Source organism: Pinus tabuliformis, chromosome 7 (assembly GCF_031772625.1).
Source record: "Pinus tabuliformis cultivar Carrire ecotype Pingquan chromosome 7, CPIR1, whole genome shotgun sequence".
Taxonomy (NCBI): Eukaryota; Viridiplantae; Streptophyta; class Pinopsida; order Pinales; family Pinaceae; genus Pinus; species Pinus tabuliformis.
The window spans coordinates 1,975,226,512-1,975,245,225 of NC_142293.1; the positions used below are offsets into that span (position 1 = coordinate 1,975,226,512).

Sequence of the window (18,714 nt, forward strand, 5' to 3'; positions counted from 1 at the left end):
ATTGAATGCTACTCCATATGGCTTATTAGAGCTCCTCCATATTGAATGAATGCTGCTCCAAAGTGAACGTTGCTCTATATGACATATAAACATTGTAAGAGCGGTGCAAAATATTGTTGTGAGAACACTCTGAAAGCAAGAATACTGTTGAGAGAACACTTTGTAAGGAAAACATGGTATGCATGAGAACTGTATGATGATTTAAACCAATAATTCATATTTTCTTCCAGTCTTGAGTACCAATAGAAAGGCTTCAACAAAGGCTTCAACCCCCAAACAATCTTCTTGAATGTGTGTTTGAGATGCTGGCTTGTAGCAACTTCAAAAGCTCCAGTCCCCAAGACAATAGATCTATTTTCAAGTGTGTTTTTAACAACGTCCTTAACTTGAGCGATAGTATAATCATTATGTCCTTTTATTAAAAATGTACATGAGTGGGGATTCCTAATAATTTCCACAAAAAATACTTTACTTCCCCTAGGGCATGCTCATATACAAGCCCAACCCATCCAAGAACATTAGGAGTCATATCATCAACATAATTGATAGCTGCTCACCATGTTAAAACCAATCTCTCCATATTGCGCCTCTTTGCTCTCCTCAAAGCTATACTCCTTTCTTTTGCAAGAAGAAAAAGTGACATAGGGTATATTCCCTTTTAATTAATCACAACAAAATTGTTGTTAGATCCATCACAAACTTTCTTCTATAGGTTAATGATATTTTTAGTTTTCTCATATACTTGTTTTCTTTTTGCTAAAACCATTTTCTCCCTCTGCTCTGCATTTGAATAAAATAAAGTTGTGTTTACTTCAGCCTTTTCATATTCTAGAGATACATAGCAAGTCAACATGTAGCAATTATCCACTTATTTCTTCATGTCCAGATGCCAAGTTCCATGACCAAGAAACAGGTCTTCAACTGGATGAGAATCTATGTCAAACTTATTCCTCATATGAATAATATCCACCATAAATATATCAATAGATTCTGCCGGCCTTTGGGTACAAAGCACCACATTCACAATAAATGTTAGTTAATTGATATGCAAGTGCTTCAAGAGATTTGTCCTAATATTTGTCCTTTCTACCATTTTTAATATCTCCCTTTCAGGCGCTTCCTCCATAAAAACCGAGTTTTTGAAATTGTCAAGAAAATCCAATGTAGTTCTTTTTGCAATATCAAATCCATCCACTAGCATAAGCGTGTGCATTCCTTCACTTATGTAACTTTCTGTTTTTTTCATTAGCTCCCCAATGAAAAGAAATGTAGATGTTATGCCATCTCTACTTATGTCATACTGAGTAGCAGTTGGGCTATGAATACAAGTTGAACTAGGTTTCGCTTTCCTGTGCATTGAGTGCACTCCCCCCTCCTTTTTTTTTCACAGTTTGCCGCTTTGTTGATGTTCAGTCGTCTTCTATAGACTCTTCATAATACAATAGCACTGTAACACTATGTAACACAACCAAGCCAATATGTATTGAAAAAAGATTGGTGTTCCAAGTGGCTCGGTTGAAGTAGAATGCAGTCAAGGATGATACTAGGGCATAAAACCCTAATGTCAAAAGAATACCTCCAACAAAAATATAATATATTAATACTGCTATATAATGCCGTCAAACTATTAAAATATCGATATCATATAATGCCTTGTTAAAACCAATCAATGATCTTATAACATCAATGCCAAAGTAGCCACGTAATTGATATCAAGAAGGACATGAATTTGAAGGAAGGCTCTTGAGTCTTGTCCATGTGGCCTCTTCTTACGTATATGCAAATTCAGAACATCAAACAACAATGCCTAATTGTGTTAAGCATCCAGCGAATGCCACCATTGCAGTTGAAGGAGCTGCCCAGTCTTTGCTTAGCTACGGATCCTTCAGATTTCTTCTTTCAAAATGTAATAAATCAAGCCCAAGGCACATTAACACCTGATGGATTAGTATTTAACACTTTTGATGAGCTTGGAGGCACTCTCATTTCACTTCCCTGTCTATGTGATTGGTGCTCTGCTACTCTGTTGTATTATATTTATAATACGGTTTTAATATTAACGTTGCATGTTGAATGTCTTTTATCTGGAGTTAAGGCACAAAACCCTAAAATTTTTTTTCCTCATGGCAAATGAGTCAATACTAAAGCCTTCAACAATTTCTCCTACCACTGTGGAGTACTCACACAATACATCAATCTCCTCTCCTTTTGAAGTCGCCAAAGAATCCACAGCCCTAGCCAACTCACCAACAACTCTCACATTCCTTTTCCCTTGCACCTGCAAGTCAGTAGTAATATGGGTGAATGCATGTGCAATGAGAGTGCCAATGGCCAAAACAACCCTCACTTCCACACAATTAGCAACCATGCTGGTAACATCAACAATGCACAGTCGTCAACATAATGTGATGCAACATTTAAGGCTTTAAAGCAAAAGATATATGTCAATGTTTTCGTGAGGTGCAGATAGATGATAATTGTTGGGTCATTCTCGTGAAATGAAGGCACATCTTCTTGAATGAGAACTTCAACTACGTTGAATTCATCATATAAAATTGTTGATATATATTGACAATATTCATGTCATGTCTACATCCAAGTATATTTTTAAGATGATACAACCAAATACAACGAAATCCTTTTGTATCTGTCCAAATCGATAAATCTGGGATGGTTGAAAAGTGGTGGCCTTATTGAATTTTTCACTTCAGTTGGCCTGATGACTCCCACTTGGATCCCCACGTTGATTTAATGTGCGAATGAATTGATGTATTTTGGGTCTTTGGGTGCAATTATCTCTTCAATTTTGGTCACAACGTTCACAAGAGGCAAAATAAAAGAATCCTAGTGTACAGAGCTAAAAACAACAAATATCGACCTCTGCAGATCAATAAAGCATTTTATTTGATACACCTTCTTCGTGATGGTTATCATCTAAGACCTTCGATGTTTTCCTTTTCCCAGGTTGATTTTTGTAGACACCGCCGCTTCCTTTTTCTATTCTGTAGGCCTACCATTTACGCCTTCTATTTTCTTTCCAACGCTTCTCAAAATTGATGTTTTGACCATGAAACAAATCTAAAGAGGTTGAACCTCAGACTATGAGCACTGTTTTCATCCCTCTTCTAACTTGTAAACAAAAAAAAATGGCTTCATATTGGAAACGACATTATATCAGGATCTACCTATCAAGACTTGTTACTCTTAAAAAATTTGCCTTTCTGAAGACCCTTGAGAACACTATTTTCTAGTTCCTAGTGCAAACTGTAATTGATGAAAAATTGATTTTGTGTTCTTCATGTCTCTTGTTCTAGGGCCCAGGTTAGATAGGTGCAACATCTAAATCGATTTTCTATGAAGCTAGAGGAGGCCGTCAATATTGGTTCATATAAAGCCATATCAAGGATAATAGTTGAACGCATTCGCAGTAGTCACATCAGAATAATCCAGCCCATATAAATATATATTAAGCAACATGTTGGAGATATATAGTTTGCAAATAATAGATGCACCAATTGTCTGCCAAAGCATCACCATCATTCATATATGCCTATGACATTCCAAGAAATCAATATGATCAATATCCTGAGGTTAATGCTGCATGTGAGAATCCTATACTTTCTGCCGCAATGATCCGACACTTGTAACATTCTCATAAGGCAAAGAGATCATTATAATTTTTGTCAAGCCTTATATTTTGAATGCCAGAAAGTATGTCAGTATATACATATGTATATAGTGAAACAATAATATTCAAGTCGTATAATGCATATGTCAATTCCAATACACATTATCACCACCAACGCACTGAGAAGTAACACACATTATCACCATAATTCATATGTAACTGACTGAGAAGTAACGCACTTGCCTGACATCTAACTTTCATAGTAAATCCGAATTTCGGCCTCAATTTCTCCCTGGCTTTGCAAACCTCCTTCGTCGCTCAATTGTGTGCCAACCTTCTTTATAACTGATAAAATATAGGTCAATTCTTCAAAATTTTTGGAGTGTAACGCATGCTAGCACATATAAGAATGCCATGTATTCCCTGGATTTGCCAGTAATTTAATGCTATAATATAATGAGAACTGCACATTAACATATTTTATTCCTCAATAATTCCAATGCCTGCCAATATGCCTCAGTGCTGCACACTGTATCAATAATGTATTTGCCAGATATATATCAATGTCATCATATCATCACCAACGCCTCCATATAATATCAACATAACCTAGGATATTAACCATAGTTGCATGGTATTAACACACAATGTCCTTTGGATGATTTATTTTTAACCTAGTTCTCTGACACTTCCTGGCAGGGATCTCTACCAACATCTGTTTTATTTCATATTAATACGTTGCCAATTTTATTTAGCATCTGATATCTATCACCTCTATCTATCTCCTATGCCTGTGTTACTCCCTTTGAATATGTTTTGGAGCTTTACATCTCACAGTGCCTACATACCAAACAAGAATGATACTTCATGCTCTTTTCTTTCTTTTTGCAGATATCTTAACTTTGATTTAAACTTCATTTGATGGCTCTGGATCCACTTAGATATTCTTTAAAGATTATGGGGCTGCTCTCCCCTTGACATGTTTCTTCTCTAACATTGTCATTAACCTCGTTCTTTATTGATCTCATGAGAAACTCTCCTCAAAATATTAATGTTTGTTACAATTTTCATCTTCTTTGAACCATTAGCAATTAGTGCAAGCATACAAGGATTTTTATAGATATTGAAGATTAATTTATTTGTTGCTTGGTCCATTATTACGATTAAGGTTGTGGTTAGATGTTGTATTTCTTTCAATCCAACACTTCTAGGATCTTCTTTTATGTTCCTTTTCTTTGTCTGTAAATTGGATATAATATAGTGGCAATGCCATCCACTAAATCGTCTTTTATTATCCAATATTTTATTCAACATATTTTCCACAGTATAAATGTATTTCACACCTTCATATTCAAGGCTTTATTGTCAACATTGGGGTTGCTATCCCCCTCAGTTGCTACTGATCTAACAATTACATATTCTTCCTTTTGTTCTTGAATAACTCCCCTGAGACCAAGCTAGGTTATTCTTCCTTTTGTTCTTGAATAACTCCCCTGAGACCAAGCTAGGTTACTGGTTGTTCTTTGTTATTTATCTTCCACACTTTAGTAGGTTGTATTCTCTTATTTGCATTTCTTTCATTGTTTGATCTGCTTGGAATTACTTCCATATTTTGTTTAGTGCTTATTAGAATATATGGCAGCTTAAAATCCTTTGCTTTGTGGCCAAGATTATTACACACAAAACATCTTGTGTGGCCAAGAAATAGAGAAAATGATGTGTTTCTTTTTGCATTCATGTTTTTATTCATATAGACTTTGCATTCAAACACCTTATGTCCAAATTCATGACACATATAACAATAACCATAGAAAGAGTTTATGTACCTGGTGGCTGATGTTCTCCTTTGATTGCTTGCTGGATAACACCTTCTTGTTTGTTGCATGTTTTGCTAAATAGTCTTGATCTTCTTGTTCTTATAGTTTACTGCTATGTGTCCAGGTTCATGGCAATGGAAGCATGAGATATGTTCTCTCCTTTGAATTCTTGCAGGCTTCTTAACCTCATATCTAGGAGTAGATTGCATTTTCTTCACTTCATACTTTTCATTTTGATTCTGCTGCTTGTATTTGTTTATTTATTTTCCAATCATGTTGTTGTTGGCTTCTTCTCCTATAGGTCTTTTCAGAACTTCATTATCCTTTAAGGTTTCCTTTGAGCTACTGCTCTCATATTCTAAGTCCTTCATGGATACAATCTCCTCTTCAAGCTTTCTACACAGAGTTTTCTTTTCATCCAAATCACTTCTAGCTGAAATAATCTCAGACTCTAATCTTTCACATTGTACCTTTTTCTCCTTTAGCTGGTTATTCATCATCCCTTCTCTTCTCCTTTCTTTTTCAAGCTGTGTCTTCAAACTAACGATTTCCTCCTTGTACTTATGCTCTCTCTCATCACATATTTGTACCAGTTTCTTTATATCTTTGTTTTCATTTTTCAATCTTTCTATTTCAGTCAAGGCTATGTCAAGCTTGGTTTGTTCTTCAACTGTCTTTTCATCATGGCAATCATATCCATTCGCACTAGTAGAGATCTCATTTGACTGAATGCTTTCCTTTTGATGGGAATTTTTCTTTTTCCTCTTTATATTCTCCTTCTTGACAACGCAACTACTAGTGTCTCCTTTATGCATGGGATGCAATCTATCCCATATTTCTTTTGCAGATTTCAAATCTATTACTATATCAAGATCATTATTATGAAGATTGTTAAACATAACACATTTCTCCTTAGCATTCCATTGTTTTTCTTGCACAAAGGGAGAGTCTTTACAGTAGCCATCACATACTAGTTTCCACACACCAGGTCCATAAGATATCAATTCATATTTTACCTTATCTCTCCATTCATGAAAGTTTGATGTACTAAGCATAGGTACAATTTGACAATGCATGAATCAACCAGAACTACCTTCAAGCTGTTAGGCTTACACTGAAGGAACCTGCTCTGATACCAATTGATGAAAACTTGACTAAATCGAGGGGGGGGGGTGAATCGATTTAGTATATTCATGGACATTAAATTCCTTTCCTTAATCTCATTAACTAAAACATTGCATGAGCAACTTAACAAATAATGGCCAACATATTGAATATGTGAACAAAAAGTAATAAGCTAGTCAAAACATCACATCAACACATGATAACAAGACATATTGACACGAGATATATGTGGAAACCCATAAAGGGAGAAAACCACACTTTTATTATTGTTGTGATGTAAAGGAAAGCTCCTACTCCTTATTACATCTTATTTTCTGTAGGCTCCAACCTACAAGAGGTTGCTACCTCAATTTTCTGCAAGTTGCAACATGCAAGGAAGCTCCAACTCCCATATGTTTTCTGTAGGCTACAACCCACAAGAGGCTCCTACCTCAACCAACTCCAACTAGATATTTATCAAGCCACAACTTGAAAGGAGACTACCATCCCCTGATGCAAACAAGAAATAACAATGTGTTGGTTTACCTACTCATAAATTTTGTCATATCTCCATCTTCATTTCTGCATCTTCTTCCCTTCAAATTTGCTTCACATCAGCTTCATAAGTGCTAGGTAACTAATGCATAATAGCTCAATCAACTCCCTCACATTCTCCCATTCTCTAACCTCTCTATGCCTTCCAAAATCACATCTTTTATAGAAATAGTTTGCTGGCTATTTGTATCCCACATAGGAATATGAAGTGAATAGGCTTGACTCTTTTCCTTCCATTCATTCGTTTCCAAACTCTTCAGATCTTGAATATTGGAACACAAAAATAAATAATCCATCCAATATTAATTGTGTCCATATGTAATGATTAAATGCATCAACCTAATGTCAACAACAAATAACAATATTTATCATTAATGCATCACAACAATCTTTGCAACATATTTTCCTTTGCCTTGGAGTCTTGCCTTTGCATCACAACAATTAAGCTTAATCAACAATTTCACATCACAAATTCTTCATTAAACAATCCTTGCAACATTATCCAAGCATCAAGCCATCAACATGCCATCAAGGTATTTGTTTCTCCTTTATCCCTTGCTTTACTGCTCCTTTTCTTGTTGTTCCTGTGATGCTCCTTTGCTTGCTGTGAGAATATTGCCAAAAAGAGGAATGTGCCATCCACCCCAAAGATATCAAGAATTCTTACCATGATTGCTCCCTCTTGTCAAGTTATTTTAGCACCAACAATTTAATCAACGAAAAATGGAATATACTAGGTCTAACTCCCCCTTGCTTGAACTCTGTTAGCCATTTTGCTGAGACTCCTAAACAAACAGTAAGACAAATTCAAGGCTTTCTTGCCTATAAAATGCACCAGGAGTCTAATGTGGTACTGGTAGATTTTGCTGAACCTCCCTTCACATGAAAAATACCTTTGAATCATTTTCAACAACTTACTATAGTGGTCAAACAAATAACTCCTTGGGATAATGGAGCCACACCCCTCCTTGTATTATGGCTTCAAAAAGTCTTTAAAATGAGCTAGATCCAACTCCATGCCTTTAAACCACTCTTCACCATGTAAAGGGATATCATTGGTAGCAACTATTGATTTCTCAGAGACAACAAACTCCAAATTTCCAACCTTTACCTCCTTCCCCTTGAAATTCAGTGCAAATTGTTTGGTGAGCTGGAAGTGGTGGCCTTGGCTCTGAATCTTCTCACAAAAAGCAATACACCCAGCTTGTGCAAATGACACCGTGATGGAAGGGTCAAAGTTCAATAGATTGACGTCTTGGAGTTCATATCTTATAATGTATCCTTCTTTTAACTTCTTTTTCATCTCTGGAGTGTTCATGGTTGTATGTGTAGACTTACAATACTTCTTCAAAATAAAGTATAGTGGTTTCAAAAGGTAAAATTTGCAGCACAATGGAGACAGGACAAATGTGTAGCAGGTAGAGAAAATGTGCAATAACAGTGACTAGGGTTTCTTTGGGAAGCAATAACAAGGATCTTATCAGTGTTACTCAACTGAAATTCAAGAAATAGGTATGTATGGCTCACAACAATACTGAATGCAACAAAAAAATGAGTTTTATGTATATCGGGAGGTAACAGAGCTTTACGCAACAAAACACACAATAGTCATAACTTAGGATGGTTGGAGGGAATTTGAAGGCCTCTGATCAATTTGACAAGATGAACTAGGGCACATACAACACAAAAAATATCATAGAAACGAGAGAAACCCTTACTTGTGATTGGCTTGACGATTCTTTGAAATACGCAACAATTCTTAGTTACGCAACAACTCCCAATGACAAATATGCGTTCCTCTTCTCGTCCTCCAAAGTGTTTCAAAGAAGATGATAGCTTCGAATGGATGAAATGAAAGTGAAAAGGGACTTTCATATCCTTCATACATCTCTTAGGATCTTCTTTGAAAGTAATGATGACACACTTCTAGATGTGAAATATGGATGTGTGTTTTTTTCTTGAAATAATGGCAACATGACATGATTGACCATAACTAATTCCCATAAATGACATGACTCAACTCACTAACTTATGATGAATAAAAACTTTCATGACATGCCCTTTTAGTGGGTTGTGTTATATTCTTTCCACGACTAGCTCACGTAGTTTACGGGGGGGGGGGAGCCCCCCCTTTGTTGTGTTGATTGCGCAGCGGGGGGGTCACAGGGGGTTTGAGGGGGGCGGTTAGCCCCCCTCTACGGGGTCTGGGGCAGCGCCCTGGGGAAATTTTTTTTGGACCCTATATTAGGTTGGGTGGACCTACCTATGGTTTTGTGCATGGTTTTCGCACATGGTTTTGGACGCGATGGTTTTCGGTCCATGGTTTTGGACGTGATGGTTTTCGGTCCATGGTATTGGATGCTTCGACATGTATAAATATGTATTGTAACATTGAAAGGAATATAATGAAAAATCAAGCTGGTAGTCCCGGTTTTGGGATCCATGGGGAAACTCTCTAAGTATATGTGTTTTATGTGTTATGCTCTCGCATTGTTTATTTTCTGTGTTTTAGAATTCATATGCAGGTAATTTTTGTATGGGCTTAAAACCTACACTTTTAATACTCTTTTATGGTGGCCAATGACCCCTTATGATTACCCTTTTAATGATGATATTTCATGACATTACACTTTGGATTTTAGCAAATAGACCCTTTTGACTTAAATTTTTTACATGATACTCAATCCAAATCTAGACCTATTATTCAGAATAGACTCGTTTAAACCATAATACTTATGAAATTAAAATTGACATTTACAAATTGACCTCAAATGAATAGAAAGACTGAAATGACTAAGATCCATATAATATAAGACCCTAACAAAACAGGTGGAGGGGTGGTCCATGTGGGAAAAGAAGCCTGGTCATATTCCATATTGGGATGGAGTGTTTGACCAGCGTCAAGAAGTACTGATGAGACTGCTAGAGGGGAAATTTCTTCCACAATAGCTGGCGAAGGGGGCTCACTAGCTTGATCAATTTCCATAGAATCAAATGACACCACCCACAGATCAAGAGGTATATGGGGTCCATAAGTGTCAAAAGCGATCATATGCATAGGAGCTTTCGAAGAGGATGAAGGAATGTTGGGCAATGGTAGTTGAGGAAATACCCCAATAAGAGATGAGCTTTTAAACAAGCCCATGACAACACTTTGATATTGACCAGGGTTATCTCCCACAAGTGGGACTGAATTTCTCGTAGTGGAAATTTGGGTCGATGGCACACAATAGTCAAGTTGATCAATGGTAACAATATTTCCCTCATAAGGAAAGAAAAGTACACGGAATATGGACAACACAACTACGGTCATGGCATAGAACCAACTACAGACAAGGAGAAGGTTATACTCCAAGGGAGCGTCAACGACTTCAACATTGACATAGACAATTTTCCTCCTAACTCAATGGCAAACTTAGGAAGAACCCATTTAGGCACAAAGTTGTATCCATCAAAGGCTCTAAGAGTAGTATTGGACGCTGCAAACACTAGAAAGCCGAGGACCTTCTAGCATGATGCTAACATGACACAAGTGGAAGAGCCTTCATCCACCAAAGTGTGATGAATATTCTTATAGAAGACAGACACGATAATCTAAAAGGCAATTTAGTGGGAAAGTCGAGGAGAAGCCTTGTCAGCATTGAACATAATGATGTGTGGTTCAGATGGATCTACTCCACCAATGGTAGATAACAATGCCTTGTGTTGTTGACGACAACTTTGCAAAACCTCCAGGGCATACATGGCACAAGGAGCTTGAGCAAGATCTTCAACAATATTGAAATGTTGTGTAATGTCCCCTAATAATAATAAAAATAATAAATAAAATAAAATAATAATAAAATATAAGCAAATAAATGATAAACAATAACAAAAGATAATAATGGTAAATAAATAATAAAAAATTAAAGAAAAGATAATAATAATAAATAAATTATAAATAATGAAGAGAATATAATAATAATAAATAAATAAATAAAATAGTGAACAATAACACTAGAGTTCTAAATAAATATATATAAAAGTAAACTGTAAAAATTGTAAAAATAAGTAAAGTTAACAAAAAATAAAATAAAATAAGAAAAAGTTAAACTAAAAAAACTATAAAAATAGTAAAAATAAGAAAAGTTATCAAAAAGTAAAAATGAATAAAATAAGAAAAATTAAATTAAGTAAAACTTAAAATAAAGAAATAAAAGTTACATGTTTACACATGGAATGTGTGCATGCCATCCTTTTTAATTGTTTGGTCTATTTAATAGACGATAAGGAAGATGAGATTCATCATTCCTTCATTATACTCTTGGGAGAAAAGTGTTGTGAGACAAAAGATTCCTTGGTAGTAGTACGTTGATTGAGGGCTTGGGGGTGGCTAACTGTAGAAAGATTATGTGCAACTGAGCGTACAGTTGGATGGAGAGTCGTCCCCAAAAATTTGTTGTGGTTAGTGGGATTCCAATAGCATTCAATTCTGAATTCATAAGTAAGGAATATCATCGCCACAGGTAAGTTGCCTTTGCTCGTGTTTTTGGAAATTCGATATTAATTAGTGGAATAGTTGTGTGTTAATTACTAATCATATAATTTGATGTAATTATTTGTATATCTTAAATTGGTATTGTTACATATGGTATCAGAGCGGGTTCGGCTCTATGTGACCTCTAGGTAAAAGTTTGAGAAAAATACTTAATTAAATTTATCAATAATTTTGCTTACCATGACGAAGAGAAATTTAATGAAAAATAAATTTGAGAAATAAATACAATTTTTATCTTTTTTTTTCTACAATAATAATTATATAAATTATAAAATAATATCATTATTTTTACAATAATTATTATGAAATTTTATGAAAATTATTAATTAAACATCATTGGCTTTATGAAAGTATATATATATTTTTAATAATCTTTGGACGTATATACATACTCTACAATATAATAACATGGATACTCTAAATACATTATTAAAAAATATGTATAAGGAGATAAGGGTATTAAAAATTATTAAAAGAAAAAAAGGTAGGGGTTCTAAGATTTCTCCTTAATTTTGACGGTATATGTTTAATGAAGTTATAGAAGAAGGAATGAAAATGTAGGAACTTACAATTTATTATTAATGATAATGAATGATAGTCGTGGTGACCATGACCAACTTGGAATAATGAGATAAATAGAGAATAGTACTATATAGATACAATGAGTGGAAGTTTCACAAACAAGGGTTAGAAATCAACAAGAAGTAATAAACTGCCTTAGAATATGATGGTAGATTTGCAATAGGAATTGATAACAATTAATAAAGTTTAATGATCGTGATGTTTATGTAGTAACTTCATTAGAGTTGTAGGAATTATGGTAACTTATGATTGCATAATCCATGAATGTTTGTAGGACGGAAATAAAGAAGCTAAAAATATAAATTGGGAAGATTTTGCGAGCAAAAACTAGGAAAATGCATTAGCATTAAGTTATTGTTTTCATGGTAAGTCTAACATAGTAATAGTGAGCATGGTGCTAATGTGAATAACAACAATATGAAATTTTAATATTGGAGTAGCTAATTAAAGTTCATACAGTTTTTAAGGTGCATAACATTAAAGTGTGAAGGGAACTGTGAAAATGTAATAATGTCTAGGGCTAAATTATGGGGTCTATCTCTGGAAAGTTCTCTTAAGGATATTGATGAGTGGATTGAACAACATGATTGGTATGGGTCATAATGATGACCTACAAAATTTAAAAGTGTCAAGATTGGAATTTGTGAATACTTGTAATTGGTGAGAAATGACAAGTGATAAACTAGAGAAACGTTTCAAGGATAACAATTGTTTAACTTTTGGAAAAAGGAAATAAACTATGTAGACTAATGAGAAAACATTGAGTATGAAGCGAGGTCAAGTGGTATCAAGATGGGAACTTGATGAGATAAGTAGATATTTTGAGGATGTACAATAACAATTACGCGTGTGATGGATAAATCACCAAGGGACAACAAGCCCTCATGAAGGTGGATTAAAAATGACATAAGACTTAAATAATGATGACCTAGTGTATCTGTGCCATTTGGATAAGCAAAATATATATAGTGATAATGGAATTTTAATTGATATTGATAGTTTAGATAATGATTGTACAACCGGTAATATCTTAACAATGAATTCCACTAAAATTTCTTTGGGGAAGGAAGATTACATGACAAGAGATTAAGTCTCAAGATAATGAGGCTCATTTGAAATTTATTGATGTACGTAAATCAATATACCTATGGTGTAAATGGTCAACTTCCTAGTTTACAGAAGTGGAAATGATTATTGAAAAGTAATTGGTTTCTTGATGAAAACATGACACTAATAGTATTGGTGAGATAGCCTACAACCTGGAGGGATGTTGAATAATCTTATTTCCTAGTTGGTATTCATTGTTTATACAAGCAAATGAAAATGATTTTGATGACCTCTGATAATAATGTATTATCGTTCTATATCTCATAAGTATTGAGATGATTCTCATATTAATGATGTTTCATGACATGATGGTATGTGGTAAATGGTATAGTTCTAATGAGAGATTAATGATGCATATGTGGTGCTTATTTATTTATTTTTTATGATAATGATGTTGTATGTTTATGATAAATATGACATGCGTAAAAATTATGATGTTATGGTATGAGGTATATTGTGATCCAAACTTAAATAGGAATACAACAACTTACAGATATAATCATAAACACAGAGATGCAGTAGAAAAACATTTCATTTCATTAATAGGAAAATACTGAACTATGCTTACAAACATAATGGAAATAAGATAGCTCGGGCGATGGTAGGTTATCTCTGAGAAGAGATGTGGCGGCTACATGCCTATGAACTATGTTACAAAGAGGCCCAAGGGTTTATTTAATATTGGAAAACATGAGAAAACCCTAAACAACAAAAAACCTAACCCCAGGAGATGTAACATCAAGATTTTGTGGGCCCCGTTGGGGTTAGTTGGGCAACCAAATTCCCGAGTTCGTAACCTGCTCATATTATCTCTGTTTGGCGCATACGATACCTTATTGGAAAGGAATCTCTATGTACTACAAGATTTTCCGCATGCCTATAATCATAGCCTATGGCTATATACCTGTCGCGGACCCAAAAAATTCTGTTTAGGGGGTCAAAACTGCTCCGAAAGTTCAGGACCTGAAAAACTGCTAAAAATAGTAAATGATGAAATGAACAAGGAAACATATGAAACTGAATCGGGGGTCTAGGTGGAATAGGTGGGTGGCCACCAATATCCACCTGGATCATTCCTTCCCCCTTAGGAAGCAATGGTCCCCATTGCGTGCAGAGCTTCCATGAGGTGAGGAAATTTCTATTGAACCTGGTCCCTGGTGAATCACTTGCCTTGGTGAAGGAGTTGGCCTTCTTTGCCAACTCGATATAACTGTATCCTCTGTTGGTGAGTGTTCTTGATTTATGTGTCCATGATCTAATTAGTTGTGGCCTATTCTATGCAGTCCAGGTTTAGCTTTGTTGGTGTGAGCTGTTCTACAATGTCAGATGTGTCCAACAACGGTGGAAAGTATGGACAAAGGCGATCTACATTGAACACTTGGTGCATACCAAGGAATGGTGGGATGATGAGCTTGAAGGCATTTTCATTGACGACCATGGTGATGGTGTATGGCCCATATCGGAGCGGGCAAAGCTTGCGGTGGGGTCTAGTAAGGCGCTCCTTCTGCAAATGTAGCCAAACTTTGTCGCCCACCTGGAACTTGTGCGACACTCGATGCTGATCATGGCGCTACTTGTACTTAGCATTGGCTCTGTCCAATATATCATGGACCTGTTGGCGGATGTGTTGAATGCGCTCAATGAAGCTATTAGCCCTTTCAGCTTTGGACTGAACGTGAGTCGAATCTACCTGAGTGGCTGCAAATGGTATGGTCACATCAATGGGGCATAATGGCTGAAATCCCAGCCCTACCTGAAGGGGGTTGTGGAGAGCTCTGTTGTAGCTATTTTGGACATAGGGGAGACTTTCATCCAACATGTGTGGATTTTTCGAGTTGTACATGCACATAATGTGTACGATCATCCTATTGACAACCTCTGTTTGGCCATCAGTTTGAGGATGGAAAGTCGTGAATTAGTAAGTTTTGTATCCGACTTTGACCAAAGACTTGACCAAAATGCACTCAGGAATCTGCTGTCCTGATTTGAGACAATAGACTATGGGGTTCCAAAGTGTATCCACACTCACTCAAAGAAGAGATTAGTAGTGGCCTCTACTGTGGTACTCTTCTTGCAGGTGCCATGATGGCCATCTTAGAGAATCTATCAACAACCACGAAAATGAAATCGTTGGTATGCTTAGTAGAATGAAGGCCTGACATGTAATCCATGGAGACAAATTCCCAAGGCTGACTAGGAGTAGGTAGAGGAGTATATAGGCCTTGCTTCTTGATGGTTGGTTTGGCAATCGCGTAGGTGGTGCAGGATCTAATGTAATTGCCAACATCCCGACAAAGTTTCAGCTAATAAAAATACTTTTGAAATACTGCCACTGTTTTCTCTACTCCGAAATGTCTAGTGACCCGACTGTAGTGCGCCTCCAAAATCATCTTGGCACGCTCACTTGAAGGAACAAAGATGTGTCCTAGGTGGCATAACAGTGCATCTTAAAGGTAAAAATTTGGAACTTGCTTACCTTCAAGGAGTGTCTGGTATATGCTGCCGAATTCTAGATCACTCTTGTAAAGATGCGACTGCCCTGATGTCTCGTACCCACAGGAGTCGAGCACAATGATCAACGCCATGACCAGTGGTTGGCTTAGGAAATTAACGACATTATTGATGATGCCCTTCTTATACTTAATGTTCAAATGGACTGTTGCAGATAGGTGGACCATTTCTGATGGCGATCGTTCAAAAACTTCCCTTGTGTTTGTATGAACTGTAGAGGTCGACGGTCTGTGTGGATGATTGTTTCCTTCCCCAAAATGCAATGCTTCCATTGATGGTAGGCCTGCACAATGGAATACATTTCTTTGTCATAAGTGGGGTACTTTCGAACTGTGTCTGAAAGTGTCTCACTATGGTAAGCCACTGGATGCCCATGCTGAGTAAGAATCACACCAATATCATAGTTAGAGGAATTTGTCCCAATCTCAAATGGTTGTTGCAGGTTTGGTAATGTGAGCACTGGTGAAGAACAAAGGTGATTCTTCAACTCAGAGAACGCTTTTTGTTTGGTTTCCGAGCAAAAAAACTTTTCTTTCGCTCTGCCCTTGGTGACTTGACTTAAAGGCCAAGTGATATGAGAGAACTCCAACACGAACCTATGGTAGAAATTGGCAAGACCCAAAAAGCTGTGGAGCCCTGTTATAGTGGTTGGGGTTGGCCAATCTCGAATGACCTGTATCTTGGATGGGTCCACATGTACACCCTGCTCATCAATAATGTATCCTAGATATTGAAACTCGGTCAGGCCAAAGGTGCATTTCTCCAAGTTAGCACACAACTTGTGTTTTCATAGTGTTTGAAGGACCTGTCGAATATGGTGGAGGTGCTCTTCCCAACTCTTGCTGAAGATCAAGATGTCATCTAAACACACCACCACGAATGCATTGGTGAAGGGTCGCAATATGTTTTCCATCAATCTCATGAAGGTTGCAAGGGTGTTTGTTAATCCGAACGACATGACCAACCATTCAAAAATGCCCTCCTTGGATTTGAAGACAGTCTTCAATAGGCACCTGGTGATAACCTGACTTCAAGTCAATCTTGCTGAAATATTTGGCCCCTTTGAGCTGGTTTAGAAGATCATCAATCCACGAGATTGGGTACCTATTCTGGACAGTGATCTTGTTCAACGCCTGATAGTCAATACAAAGCCTCTAGGTCCCATCCTTCTTCTGTACCAATATAATCGGGCTCCCACAAGGTGATGAGCTTGGCCTGATGTGCCCTTTCTGCAATAGTTCATGAATCTGCCTCTTGATCTCATCATTCTCCATAACAAAGCATCGATAGATCAGTCCATTGGGCAGCGGCGCACTCGGGGTCAGATTGATGGAGTGCTTGACCTGACAATCCAGAGGTACCCCTATGGGTGAGGCAAAAATATCCCTGTACTCCTCTACAACCTTGTCCATCTGTTTTTGCTATGTAGAGGAACCCTGCCTAGAAGCTGTGGCCATAACTTTCTTCTTACCTTGGGGGTGAATCATAAGGAAAACAAATTTCCTGGTCAGGGAAATGATCTTACTGCATTGCTTTGCAGTGATCAAGGAGATGGTGGTAGGTGAGGATACCTATGGTATCCTGTACAACTTATTAGCCAAAGTAATAATCATAGTGATGAGCTCCGAATTGGGTAACTTATTGGGCTCATTTTGCCTAATTGTCCTTGTTCAATCCTCCATTTTTCATAGATTATGCATTTTTTCTAGTATGTTTATGTTATTTGAACGAATAAGGGTGGTCACTCTACCTAGGAGGCTAATACGTGGTCATTTCAGGTTTTTTGGACAAATTTTGGAGCAAAACCAAGCAATTATGGCCCAGGTGACAGCCAAGCTTGAGGTGAGGATTCATAGGGAGGTTGTCTGTGGCATTAAATGGCCCTTCTTTGAAATCTCCACCCTCAACTTCGAGCTCAACAGGCCACCAAAACGAGTTCTAAAGGCAGCCAAGCAGCTTTGGGAAGAGTGACTGTCTACTAGCAGTTGGAACAGCTGAGTCCCTTGAATCTAGGAGGGCTGTTAGCCCCCTCGTATTGTATAAATAAGAAGGCCTCAGCCTTCGTAGTTTACTTTTGGAACTGTTGGTATTTGCACTATAGTGCTGTCCTTTTTCAGCTCGTTTTTCTTAGCTACTGCTATACAAACTTTCTTGTGATGATTATTTTTGAGTAATGGGAAGCAGCTTTACTTGGCATCAGATCTGAGTTCTTTATAGGAGCCTGCAGCTCTTGGGGTTGGGCCCAACCTGAGTGCTAAGGCCTCCTTTATGTATTGTTATTTGTCCTTTATGCATTTGCAAAATCATTTCTGTTAAGTAGATTACATCTTGCTGATTAGCTAGGTCACTGTTAATGGTTAGAAAGACTTTTGATGTTCAAATTTTGCTGATAGGTTGTTAACAGGGAAAAGCCTCAAAAAAGGGCCATCAAACATCTCTGGTTTCACCTCTCCCTCAGTGGGATCAGGGACACCTTGCTGCCCACAAAAACACTAATTTTGCTTTGCCATGCAATCACTAGTGTTTGATTTTCATGTATAGAAGTTGGTTACAAGTTCAGACTTTTGCTTGCTTAGTTGCATGAGTTAGTATACATGGTTTCATTGCAGTTCAACTTTTGTTCATTCTTTTTACTGACAACTAGATCAGATTAGGTCAACGTAACTAGGTTTTTGATTTTACAAGTCTTCATCGGTTCAGTTGGAAAAACGACTTGCAGAGCACCTGTACCACTCCTCTACCTGCCCATACTCCATCAAACCCATCTGCTCCATTCCTCAGCTCAGCTTCTAGCCTTACGTTTGCCATTTGCTCACATAACCCTAGTTTTTGTGCATCATTGCTTCAGTCCTCCTTGAACAAATCCAGCCATC

The 18,714-nt window shown here is 36.9% G+C and overlaps 1 pseudogene; it reads right to left on the reverse strand.

Moving 5' to 3' along the window:
- Nucleotides 1–201: 201 nt before the first annotated feature.
- On the reverse strand, nt 202–973 carry LOC149256386 (T-complex protein 1 subunit zeta 1 pseudogene; annotated as a pseudogene).
- Between the last annotated feature and the right edge of the window lie 17,741 nt (nt 974–18,714).